This window comes from Hydractinia symbiolongicarpus, chromosome 7 (assembly GCF_029227915.1).
Source record: "Hydractinia symbiolongicarpus strain clone_291-10 chromosome 7, HSymV2.1, whole genome shotgun sequence".
In the NCBI taxonomy this organism is placed as follows: Eukaryota; Metazoa; Cnidaria; class Hydrozoa; order Anthoathecata; family Hydractiniidae; genus Hydractinia; species Hydractinia symbiolongicarpus.
The window spans coordinates 3,456,042-3,469,763 of record NC_079881.1 but is presented as its reverse complement, the minus strand read 5'-3'; positions in this window follow the sequence as shown (position 1 = coordinate 3,469,763).

Sequence of the window (13,722 nt, the reverse complement as noted above, 5' to 3'; positions counted from 1 at the left end):
CTTTTAACAGCGAAACGATTGACTGTGGGACTTAATTGAACTGATTTTGGACTTTGACTTTGTAAGCGTGATAAGTGACACAATTGGACTCCAAGAAATAACATTCTTCTTAATTTGACATGAATGCTGGAACTCAGCAATTGCACTGGGCGCTGTGGTAGCCCTTTATTTAGAAATTTAGACAAGTAAGTCATTTTTTACTGCGGAACCAATCGTAGCCGTTAGGACGTGCTGAACAAGTAGAGACAGTTTCAAAAACTACATTTCATTGACTTTCTATCAGTGTCAGTGCGTTTGAGTTACAACGGTTGCGTCACATATTCGTACCAACATGTATTTAGCGATATTTTTCAGATATTACTAGATTGCTTCGTTTTTAACAGTGAAACGATTGACTGTGGGACTTAATTGAACTGATTTTGGACTTTGACTTTGTAAGTGTGATAAATGACACAATTGGACTCCAAGAAATAACATTTTTCTGAATTTGACATGAATGCTGGAACTCAGGAATTACACTGGGCGCTTTGGTGGTCCTTTATTTAACAGCTTAGATAAATAAGTCATTTTTACTGCGGGACCAACCCTAGCCGTTATCGCGCGCTGAAGAATTAGAGAGAGTTTCAAAAACTACATTTCATTGACTTTCTATCAGTGTCAGTGCGTTTGAGTTACAACGGTTGCGTCACATATTCGTACCAACATGTATTTAGCGATATTTTTCTGATATTACTAGATTGCTTCGCTTTTAACAGTGAAAAGATTGACTGTGGGACTTAATTGAACTGATTTTGGACTTTGACTTTGTAAGTGTGATAAATGACACAATTGGACTCCAAGAAATAACATTTTTCTGAATTTGACATGAATGCTGAAACTCAGGAATTACACTGGGCGCTGTGGTAGCCCTTTATTTAGAAATTTAGATAAGTAAGTCATTTTTCACTGCGGGACCAATCGTAGCCGTTAGGGCGCGTTGAACAAGTAGAGACAGTTTCAAAAACTACATTTCATTGACTTTCTATCAGTGTCAGTGCGTTTGAGTTACAACGGTTGCGTCACATATTCGTACCAACATGTATTTAGCGATATTTTTCTGATATTACTAGATTGCTTCGCTTTTAACAGTGAAACGATTGACTGTGAGACTTAATTGAACTGATTTTGGACTTTGACTTTGTAAGTGTGATAAGTGACACAATTGGACTCCAAGAAATAACATTCTTCTTAATTTGACATGAATGCTGGAACTCAGCAATTGCACTGGGCGCTGTGGTAGCCCTTTATTTAGAAATTTAGACAAGTAAGTCATTTTTTACTGCGGGACCAATCGTAGCCGTTAGGACGCGCTGAACAAGTAGAGACAGTTTCAAAAACTACATTTCATTGACTTCCTATCAGTGTCAGTGCGTTTGAGTTACAACGGTTGCGTCACATATTCGTACCAACATGTATTTAGCGATATTTTTCAGATATTACTAGATTGCTTCGTTTTTAACAGTGAAACGATTGACTGTGGGACTTAATTGAGCTGATTTTGGACTTTGACTTTGTAAGTGTGATAAATGACACAATTGGACTCCAAGAAATAACATTTTACTGAATTTGACATGAATGCTGGAACTCAGGAATTACACTGGGCGCTGTGGTGGTCCTTTATTTAACAGCTTAGATAAATAAGTCATTTTTACTGCGGGACCAACCCTAGCCGTTATCGCGCGCTGAAGAATTAGAGAGAGTTTCAAAAACTACATTTCATTGACTTTCTATCAGTGTCAGTGCGTTTGAGTTACAACGGTTGCGTCACATATTCGTACCAACATGTATTTAGCGATATTTTTCAGATATTACTAGATTGCTTCGTTTTTAACAGTGAAACGATTGACTGTGGGACTTAATTGAACTGATTTTGGACTTTGACTTTGTAAGTGTGATAAATGACACAATTGGACTCCAAGAAATAACATTTTTCTGAATTTGACATGAATGCTGGAACTCAGGAATTACACTGGGCGCTGTGGTGGTCCTTTATTTAACAGCTTAGATAAATAAGTCATTTTTACTGCGGGACCAACCCTAGCCGTTATCGCGCGCTGAAGAATTAGAGAGAGTTTCAAAAACTACATTTCATTGACTTTCTATCAGTGTCAGTGCGTTTGAGTTACAACGGTTGCGTCACATATTCGTACCAACATGTATTTAGCGATATTTTTCTGATATTACTAGATTGCTTCGCTTTTAACAGTGAAAAGATTGACTGTGGGACTTAATTGAACTGATTTTGGACTTTGACTTTGTAAGTGTGATAAATGACACAATTGGACTCCAAGAAATAACATTTTTCTGAATTTGACATGAATGCTGAAACTCAGGAATTACACTGGGCGCTGTGGTAGCCCTTTATTTAGAAATTTAGATAAGTAAGTCATTTTTCACTGCGGGACCAATCGTAGCCGTTAGGGCGCGTTGAACAAGTAGAGACAGTTTCAAAAACTACATTTCATTGACTTTCTATCAGTGTCAGTGCGTTTGAGTTACAACGGTTGCGTCACATATTCGTACCAACATGTATTTAGCGATATTTTTCTGATATTACTAGATTGCTTCGCTATTAACAGTGAAACGATTGACTGTGAGACTTAATTGAACTGATTTTGGACTTTGACTTTGTAAGTGTGATAAGTGACACAATTGGACTCCAAGAAATAACATTCTTCTTAATTTGACATGAATGCTGGAACTCAGCAATTGCACTGGGCGCTGTGGTAGCCCTTTATTTAGAAATTTAGACAAGTAAGTCATTTTTTACTGCGGGACCAATCGTAGCCGTTAGGACGCGCTGAACAAGTAGAGACAGTTTCAAAAACTACATTTCATTGACTTTCTATCAGTGTCAGTGCGTTTGAGTTACAACGGTTGCGTCACATATTCGTACCAACATGTATTTAGCGATATTTTTCAGATATTACTAGATTGCTTCGTTTTTAACAGTGAAACGATTGACTGTGGGACTTAATTGAACTGATTTTGGACTTTGACTTTGTAAGTGTGATAAATGACACAATTGGACTCCAAGAAATAACATTTTTCTGAATTTGACATGAATGCTGGAACTGAGGAATTACACTGGGCGCTGTGGTGGTCCTTTATTTAACAGCTTAGATAAATAAGTCATTTTTACTGCGGGACCAACCCTAGCCGTTATCGCGCGCTGAAGAATTAGAGAGAGTTTCAAAAACTACATTTCATTGACTTTCTATCAGTGTCAGTGCGTTTGAGTTACAACGGTTGCGTCACATATTCGTACCAACATGTATTTAGCGATATTTTTCTGATATTACTAGATTGCTTCGCTTTTAACAGTGAAACGATTGACTGTGGGACTTAATTGAACTGATTTTGGACTTTGAATTTGTAAGTGTGATAAATGACACAATTGGACTCCAAGAAATAACATTTTTCTGAATTTGACATGAATGCTGGAACTCAGGAATTACACTGGGCGCTGTGGTAGTCCTTTATTTAACAGCTTAGATAAATAAGTCATTTTTACTGTGGGACCAACCCTAGGCGTTATCGCGCGCTGAAGATTTAGAGAGAGTTTCAAAAACTACATTTCATTGACTTTCTAACAGTATCAATCCGCTTGAGTTACAATGGTTGCATCACATATTCGTACAAACATAGATATAGTGATATTTCTCCCATATTACTAGGTTGTATCGCTTTTAACAGTGAAACGATTGACTGTGGGACTTAATTGAACTGATTTTGGACTTTGACTTTGTAAGTGTGATAAGTGACACAATTGGACTCCAAGAAATAACATTCTTCTTAATTTGACATGAATGCTGGAACTCAGCAATTGCACTGGGCGCTGTGGTAGCCCTTTTATCTAGAAATTTAGATAAGTAAGTCATTTTTTACTGCGGAACCAATCGTAGCCGTTAGGGCGCGCTGAACAAGTAGAGACAGTTTCAAAAACTACATTTCATTGACTTTCTATCAGTGTCAGTGCGTTTGAGTTACAACGGTTGCGTCACATATTCGTACCAACATGTATTTAGCGATATTTTTCTGATATTACTAGATTGCTTCGCTTTTAACAGTGAAACGATTGACTGTGGGACTTCATTAAACTGATTTTGGATTGTGACCTTATAAATAGGATAAAAGACACAATTGGACTCCAAGAAATAACATTTTTCTGAATTTGACATGAATGCTGCAACTCAGGAATTACACTGGGCGCTGTGGTAGCCCTTTATTTAGAAATTTAGATAAGTAAATTATTTTTTACTGCGGGACCAATCGTAGCCGTTAGGGCGCGCTGAACAAGTAGAGACAGTTTCAAAAACTACATTTCATTGACTTTCTATCAGTGTCATTGCGTTTGAGTTACAACGGTTGCGTCACATATTCGTACCAACATGTATTTAGCGATATTTTTCAGATATTACTAGATTGCTTCGTTTTTAACAGTGAAACGATTGACTGTGGGACTTAATTGAACTGATTTTGGACTTTGACTTTGTAAGTGTGATAAATGACACAATTGGACTCCAAGAAATAACATTTTTCTGAATTTGACATGAATGCTGGAACTCAGGAATTACACTGGGCGCTGTGGTGGTCCTTTATTTAACAGCTTAGATAAATAAGTCATTTTTTACTGCGGGACCAACCCTAGCCGTTATCGCGCGCTGAAGATTTAGAGAGAGTTTCAAAAACTACATTTTATTGACTTTCTAACAGTATCAATCCGCTTGAGTTACAACGGTTGCATCACATATCCGTACCAACATGTATTTAGTGATATTTCTCCCATATTACTAGGTTGTATCGCTTTTAACAGTGAAACGATAGACTGTGGGACTTTATTGAACTGATTTTGGACTTTGACTTTGTAAGTGTGATAAGTGACACAATTGGACTCCAAGAAATAACAATCTTCTTAATTTGACATGAATGCTGGAACTCAGCATTTGCACTGGGCGCTGTGGTAGCCCTTTATTTAGAAATTTAGTTAAGTAAGTCATTTTTTACTGCGGAACCAATCGTAGCCGTTAGGGCGCGCTGAACAAGTAGAGACAGTTTCAAAAACTACATTTCATTGACTTTCTATCAGTGTCAGTGCGTTTGAGTTACAACGGTTGCGTCACATATTCGTACCAACATGTATTTAGCGATATTTTTCTGATATTACTAGATTGCTTCGCTTTTAACAGTGAAACGATTGACTGTGGGACTTAATTATACTGATTTTGGATTGTGACCTTATAAATAGGATAAATGACACAATTGGACTCCAAGAAACAACATTTTTCTGAATTTGACATGAATGCTGCAACTCAGGAATTACACTGGGCGCTGTGGTAGCCCTTTATTTAGAAATTTAGACAAGTAAGTCATTTTTTACTGCGGGACCAATCGTAGCCGTTAGGACGCGCTGAACAAGTAGAGACAGTTTCAAAAACTACATTTCATTGACTTTCTATCAGTGTCAGTGCGTTTGAGTTACAACGGTTGCGTCACATATTCGTACCAACATGTATTTAGCGATATTTTTCTGATATTACTAGATTGCTTCGTTTTTAACAGTGAAACGATTGACTGTGGGACTTAATTGAACTGATTTTGGACTTTGACTTTGTAAGTGTGATAAATGACACAATTGGACTCCAAGAAATAACATTTTTCTGAATTTGACATGAATGCTGGAACTCAGGAATTACACTGAGCGCTGTGGTGGTCCTTTATTTAACAGCTTAGATAAATAAGTCATTTTTACTGCGGGACCAACCCTAGCCGTTATCGCGCGCTGAAGATTTAGAGAGAGTTTCAAAAACTACATTTCATTGACTTTCTATCAGTGTCAGTGCGTTTGAGTTACAACGGTTGCGTCACATATTCGTACCAACATGTATTTAGCGATATTTTTCTGATATTACTAGATTGCTTCGCTTTTAACAGTGAAAAGATTGACTGTGGGACTTAATTGAACTGATTTTGGACTTTGACTTTGTAAGTGTGATAAATGACACAATTGGACTCCAAGAAATAACATTTTTCTGAATTTGACATGAATGCTGAAACTCAGGAATTACACTGGGCGCTGTGGTAGCCCTTTATTTAGAAATTTAGATAAGTAAGTCATTTTTCACTGCGGTACCAATCGTAGCCGTTAGGGCGCGTTGAACAAGTAGAGACAGTTTCAAAAACTACATTTCATTGACTTTCTATCAGTGTCAGTGCGTTTGAGTTACAACGGTTGCGTCACATATTCGTACCAACATGTATTTAGCGATATTTTTCTGATATTACTAGATTGCTTCGCTTTTAACAGTGAAACGATTGACTGTATGACTTAATTGAACTGATTTTGGACTTTGACTTTGTAAGTGTGATAAGTGACACAATTGGACTCCAAGAAATAACATTCTTCTTAATTTGACATGAATGCTGGAACTCAGCAATTGCACTGGGCGCTGTGGTAGCCCTTTATTTAGAAATTTAGTTAAGTAAGTCATTTTTTACTGCGGAACCAATCGTAGCCGTTAGGGCGCGCTGAATAAGTAGAGACAGTTTCAAAAACTACATTTCATTGACTTTCTATCAGTGTCAGTGCGTTTGAGTTACAACGGTTGCGTCACATATTCGTACCAACATGTATTTAGCGATATTTTTCTGATATTACTAGATTGCTTCGCTTTTAACAGTGAAACGATTGACTGTGGGACTTAATTATACTGATTTTGGATTGTGACCTTATAAATAGGATAAATGACACAATTGGACTCCAAGAAATAACATTTTTCTGAATTTGACATGAATGCTGCAACTCAGGAATTACACTGGGCGCTGTGGTAGCCCTTTATTTAGAAATTTAGACAAGTAAGTCATTTTTTACTGCGGGACCAATCGTAGCCGTTAGGACGCGCTGAACAAGTAGAGACAGTTTCAAAAACTACATTTCATTGACTTTCTATCAGTGTCAGTGCGTTTGAGTTACAACGGTTGCGTCACATATTCGTACCAACATGTATTTAGCGATATTTTTCAGATATTACTAGATTGCTTCGTTTTTAACAGTGAAACGATTGACTGTGGGACTTAATTGAACTGATTTTGGACTTTGACTTTGTAAGTGTGATAAATGACACAATTGGACTCCAAGAAATAACATTTTTCTGAATTTGACATGAATGCTGGAACTCAGGAATTACACTGGGCGCTGTGGTGGTCCTTTATTTAACAGCTTAGATAAATAAGTCATTTTTACTGCGGGACCAACCCTAGCCGTTATCGCGCGCTGAAGAATTAGAGAGAGTTTCAAAAACTACATTTCATTGACTTTCTATCAGTGTCAGTGCGTTTGAGTTACAACGGTTGCGTCACATATTCGTACCAACATGTATTTAGCGATATTTTTCTGATATTACTAGATTGCTTCGCTTTTAACAGTGAAAAGATTGACTGTGGGACTTAATTGAACTGATTTTGGACTTTGACTTTGTAAGTGTGATAAATGACACAATTGGACTCCAAGAAATAACATTTTTCTGAATTTGACATGAATGCTGAAACTCAGGAATTACACTGGGCGCTGTGGTAGCCCTTTATTTAGAAATTTAGATAAGTAAGTCATTTTTCACTGCGGTACCAATCGTAGCCATTAGGGCGCGTTGAACAAGTAGAGACACTTTCAAAAACTACATTTCATTGACTTTCTATCAGTGTCAGTGCGTTTGAGTTACAACGGTTGCGTCACATATTCGTACCAACATGTATTTAGCGATATTTTTCTGATATTACTAGATTGCTTCGCTTTTAACAGTGAAACGATTGACGGTATGACTTAATTGAACTGATTTTGGACTTTGACTTTGTAAGTGTGATAAGTGACACAATTGGACTCCAAGAAATAACATTCTTCTTAATTTGACATGAATGCTGGAACTCAGCAATTGCACTGGGCGCTGTGGTAGCCCTTTATTTAGAAATTTAGTTAAGTAAGTCATTTTTTACTGCGGAACCAATCGTAGCCGTTAGGGCGCGCTGAACAAGTAGAGACAGTTTCAAAAACTACATTTCATTGACTTTCTATCAGTGTCAGTGCGTTTGAGTTACAACGGTTGCGTCACATATTCGTACCAACATGTATTTAGCGATATTTTTCTGATATTACTAGATTGCTTCGCTTTTAACAGTGAAACGATTGACTGTGGGACTTAATTATACTGATTTTGGATTGTGACCTTATAAATAGGATAAATGACACAATTGGACTCCAAGAAATAACATTTTTCTGAATTTGACATGAATGCTGCAACTCAGGAATTACACTGGGCGCTGTGGTAGCCCTTTATTTAGAAATTTAGACAAGTAAGTCATTTTTTACTGCGGGACCAATCGTAGCCGTTAGGACGCGCTGAACAAGTAGAGACAGTTTCAAAAACTACATTTCATTGACTTTCTATCAGTGTCAGTGCGTTTGAGTTACAACGGTTGCGTCACATATTCGTACCAACATGTATTTAGCGATATTTTTCAGATATTACTAGATTGCTTCGTTTTTAACAGTGAAACGATTGACTGTGGGACTTAATTGAACTGATTTTGGACTTTGACTTTGTAAGTGTGATAAATGACACAATTGGACTCCAAGAAATAACATTTTTCTGAATTTGACATGAATGCTGGAACTCAGGAATTACACTGGGCGCTGTGGTGGTCCTTTATTTAACAGCTTAGATAAATAAGTCATTTTTACTGCGGGACCAACCCTAGCCATTATCGCGCGCTGAAGAATTAGAGAGAGTTTCAAAAACTACATTTCATTGACTTTCTATCAGTGTCAGTGCGTTTGAGTTACAACGGTTGCGTCACATATTCGTACCAACATGTATTTAGCGATATTTTTCTGATATTACTAGATTGCTTCGCTTTTAACAGTGAAACGATTGACTGTGGGACTTAATTGAACTGATTTTGGACTTTGACTTTGTAAGTGTGATAAGTGACACAATTGGACTCCAAGAAATAACATTCTTCTTAATTTGACATGAATGCTGGAACTCAGCAATTGCACTGGGCGCTGTGGTAGCCCTTTATTTAGAAATTTAGACAAGTAAGTCATTTTTTACTGCGGGACCAATCGTAGCCGTTAGGACGCGCTGAACAAGTAGAGACAGTTTCAAAAACTACATTTCATTGACTTTCTATCAGTGTCAGTGCGTTTGAGTTACAACGGTTGCGTCACATATTCGTACCAACATGTATTTAGCGATATTTTTCTGATATTACTAGATTGCTTCGCTTTTAACAGTGAAACGATTGACTGTGAGACTTAATTGAACTGATTTTGGACTTTGACTTTGTAAGTGTGATAAGTGACACAATTGGACTCCAAGAAATAACATTCTTCTTAATTTGACATGAATGCTGGAACTCAGCAATTGCACTGGGCGCTGTGGTAGCCCTTTATTTAGAAATTTAGACAAGTAAGTCATTTTTTACTGCGGGACCAATCGTAGCCGTTAGGACGCGCTGAACAAGTAGAGACAGTTTCAAAAACTACATTTCATTGACTTCCTATCAGTGTCAGTGCGTTTGAGTTACAACGGTTGCGTCACATATTCGTACCAACATGTATTTAGCGATATTTTTCAGATATTACTAGATTGCTTCGTTTTTAACAGTGAAACGATTGACTGTGGGACTTAATTGAGCTGATTTTGGACTTTGACTTTGTAAGTGTGATAAATGACACAATTGGACTCCAAGAAATAACATTTTTCTGAATTTGACATGAATGCTGGAACTCAGGAATTACACTGGGCGCTGTGGTGGTCCTTTATTTAACAGCTTAGATAAATAAGTCATTTTTACTGCGGGACCAACCCTAGCCGTTATCGCGCGCTGAAGAATTAGAGAGAGTTTCAAAAACTACATTTCATTGACTTTCTATCAGTGTCAGTGCGTTTGAGTTACAACGGTTGCGTCACATATTCGTACCAACATGTATTTAGCGATATTTTTCAGATATTACTAGATTGCTTCGTTTTTAACAGTGAAACGATTGACTGTGGGACTTAATTGAACTGATTTTGGACTTTGACTTTGTAAGTGTGATAAATGACACAATTGGACTCCAAGAAATAACATTTTTCTGAATTTGACATGAATGCTGGAACTCAGGAATTACACTGGGCGCTGTGGTGGTCCTTTATTTAACAGCTTAGATAAATAAGTCATTTTTACTGCGGGACCAACCCTAGCCGTTATCGCGCGCTGAAGAATTAGAGAGAGTTTCAAAAACTACATTTCATTGACTTTCTATCAGTGTCAGTGCGTTTGAGTTACAACGGTTGCGTCACATATTCGTACCAACATGTATTTAGCGATATTTTTCTGATATTACTAGATTGCTTCGCTTTTAACAGTGAAACGATTGACTGTGGGACTTAATTGAACTGATTTTGGACTTTGAATTTGTAAGTGTGATAAATGACACAATTGGACTCCAAGAAATAACATTTTTCTGAATTTGACATGAATGCTGGAACTCAGGAATTACACTGGGCGCTGTGGTAGTCCTTTATTTAACAGCTTAGATAAATAAGTCATTTTTACTGTGGGACCAACCCTAGCCGTTATCGCGCGCTGAAGATTTAGAGAGAGTTTCAAAAACTACATTTCATTGACTTTCTAACAGTATCAATCCGCTTGAGTTACAATGGTTGCATCACATATTCGTACAAACATAGATATAGTGATATTTCTCCCATATTACTAGGTTGTATCGCTTTTAACAGTGAAACGATTGACTGTGGGACTTAGTTGAATTGATTTTGGACTGTGAACTGATAAATGTGATAAGTGAGCCAATTGGAATCCAAGAAATAACATTCCTCTTAATTTGACATGATTGCTGGAACTCAGCGATTACACTGAGCGCTGTGGTTGCGCTTTATTGAAAAATTTAGATAGATAAGTCATTTTGTACTGTGGGACCAACGTAGCCGTTAGGGCGCGCTAAACAAATAGAGACAATTTCAAAAACTACATGTCATTGTCTTTCTAATGGGGTCAGTCCGTTTGAGTTACAACGGTTGGGTCATATATTCGTACCAACATGTATTTAGCGATAATTTTCTGATATTACTAGTTTGCATCGCTTTTAACAGTGAAACGATTGACTGTGGGACTTAATTGAAATGATTTTGGACTTTGACTTTGTAAGTGTGATAAATGACACAATTGGACACCAAGAAATAACATTCTTCTTAATTTGATATGAATGCTGGAACTCAGTGATTACACTGGGCGCTATGGTAGCCCTTTATTTAAAAATTTAGATAAATAAGTCATTCCTTACTTCGGGACCAACCCTAGCCGTTATCGCGCGCTTAAGAAATAGAGGCAATTTCAAAAACTACATTTCATTGACTTTCTAACGGTGTCAGTCCGTTTGAGTTACAACGGTTGGATCACATATTCGTACCAACATGTATTTAGCGATAATTTTCTTATATTACTAGGTTGCATCGTTTTTAACAGTGAAACGATTGAGTGTGGGACTTAATTGAACAGATTTTGGACTGTGACCTTATAAATATGGTAAAAGAGACAATTGGACTTCAAGAAATAGCATTCTTCTTAATTTGATATGATTGACGGAACTGAGAGATTACACTGGGCGCTGTGGTAGCCCTTTATTTAAAAATTGAGATAAATAAGTGATTTTTTACTGCGGGACCAAGCCTAGCCGTTAGCGCGCGATGAAGAAATAGAGACAATTTCAAAAACTACATTTCATTGTCTTTCCAACGGTGTCAGTCCGTTTGAGTTACAACGGCTCAGTCACATATTCGTACCAACATGTATTTAGCCATAATTTTGTGATATTACTAAGTTGCATCGCTTTTAACTGTGAAACGATTGACTGTGGGACTTAATTAAACTGATTTTGGATTGTGACCTTATAAATAAGATAAATGACACAATTGGTCTCAAAGAAATAACATTCTTCCTAATTTGACATGAATGCTGGAACTCAGCATTTACACTGGGCTCTGTAATAGCCCTTTATTTAAAAATTTAGATAAGTAAGTCATTTGTTACTGCGGGACCAACCATAGCCGCTATCGTGCACTCAAGATTTAGAGATAGTTTCAAAAACTACATTTCATTGAATTTCTAACAGTATCAATCCGCTTGAGTTACAACGGTTGGGTCACATATTCGTACCAACATGTATTTAGCGATATTTTTCTGATATTACTAGGCTGCATCGCTTTTAACAGTGAAACGATTGACTGTGGGACTTAATTGAAATGATTTTGGACTTTGACTTTGTAAGTGTGATAAATGACACAATTGGACACCAAGAAATAACATTCTTCTTAATTTGACATGAATGCTGGAACTCAGCAATTGCACTGGGCGCTGTGGTAGCCCTTTATTTAGAAATTTAGATAAGTAAGTCATTTTTTACTGCGGGACCAATCGTAGCCGTTAGGGCGCGCTGAACAAGTAGAGACAGTTTCAAAAACTACATGTCATTGACTTTCTATCAGTGTCAGTGCGTTTGAGTTACAACGGTTGCGTCACATATTCGTACCAACATGTATTTAGCGATATTTTTCTGATATTACTAGGTTGCTTCGCTTTTAACAGTGAAACGATTGACTGTGGGACTTAATTGAACTGATTTTGGACTTTGACTTTGTAAGTGTGATAAGTGACACAATTGGACTCCAAGAAATAACATTTTTCTTAATTTGAAATGAATGCTGGAACTCAGCAATTGCACTGGGCGCTGTGGTAGCCCTTTATTTAGAAATTTAGATAAGTAAGTCATTTTTTACTGCGGGACCAATCGTAGCCGTTAGGGCGCGCTGAACAAGTAGAGACAGTTTTAAAAACTACATTTCAATGACTTTTTAACAGTATCAATCCGTTTGAGTTACAACGGTTGGGTCACATATTCATACCAACATGTATTTAGCGATATTTTTCTGATATTACTAGGTTGCATCGCTTTTAACAGTGAAACGATTGACTGTGGGACTTAATTGAACTGATTTTGGACTTTGACTTTGTAAGTGTGATAAGTGACACAATTGGACTCCAAGAAATAACATTCTTCTTAATTTGACATGAATGCTGGAACTCAGCAATTGCACTGTGCGCTGTGGTAGCCCTTTATTTAGAAATTTAGATAAGTAAGTCATTTTTTACTGCGGGACCAATCGTAGCCGTTAGGGCGCGCTGAACAAGTAGAGACAGTTTCAAAAACTACATTTCATTGACTTTCTATCAGTGTCAGTGCGTTTGAGTTACAACGGTTGCGTCACATATTCATACCAACATGTATTTAGCGATATTTTTCTGATATTACTAGATTGCTTCGCTTTTAACAATGAAACGATTGACTGTGGGACTTAATTGAACTGATTTTGGACTTTGACTTTGTAAGTGTGATAAATGACACAATTGGACTCCAAGAAATAACATTTTTCTGAATTTGACATGAATGCTGGAACTCAGGAATTACACTGGGCGCTGTGGTAGTCCTTTATTTAACAGCTTAGATAAATAAGTAATTTTTTACTGCGGGACCAACCCTAGCCGTTTTCTCGCGCTGAAGAATCAGAGAGAGTTTCAAAAACTAAATTTCATTGACTTTCTAACAGTATCAATCCGCTTGAGTTACAA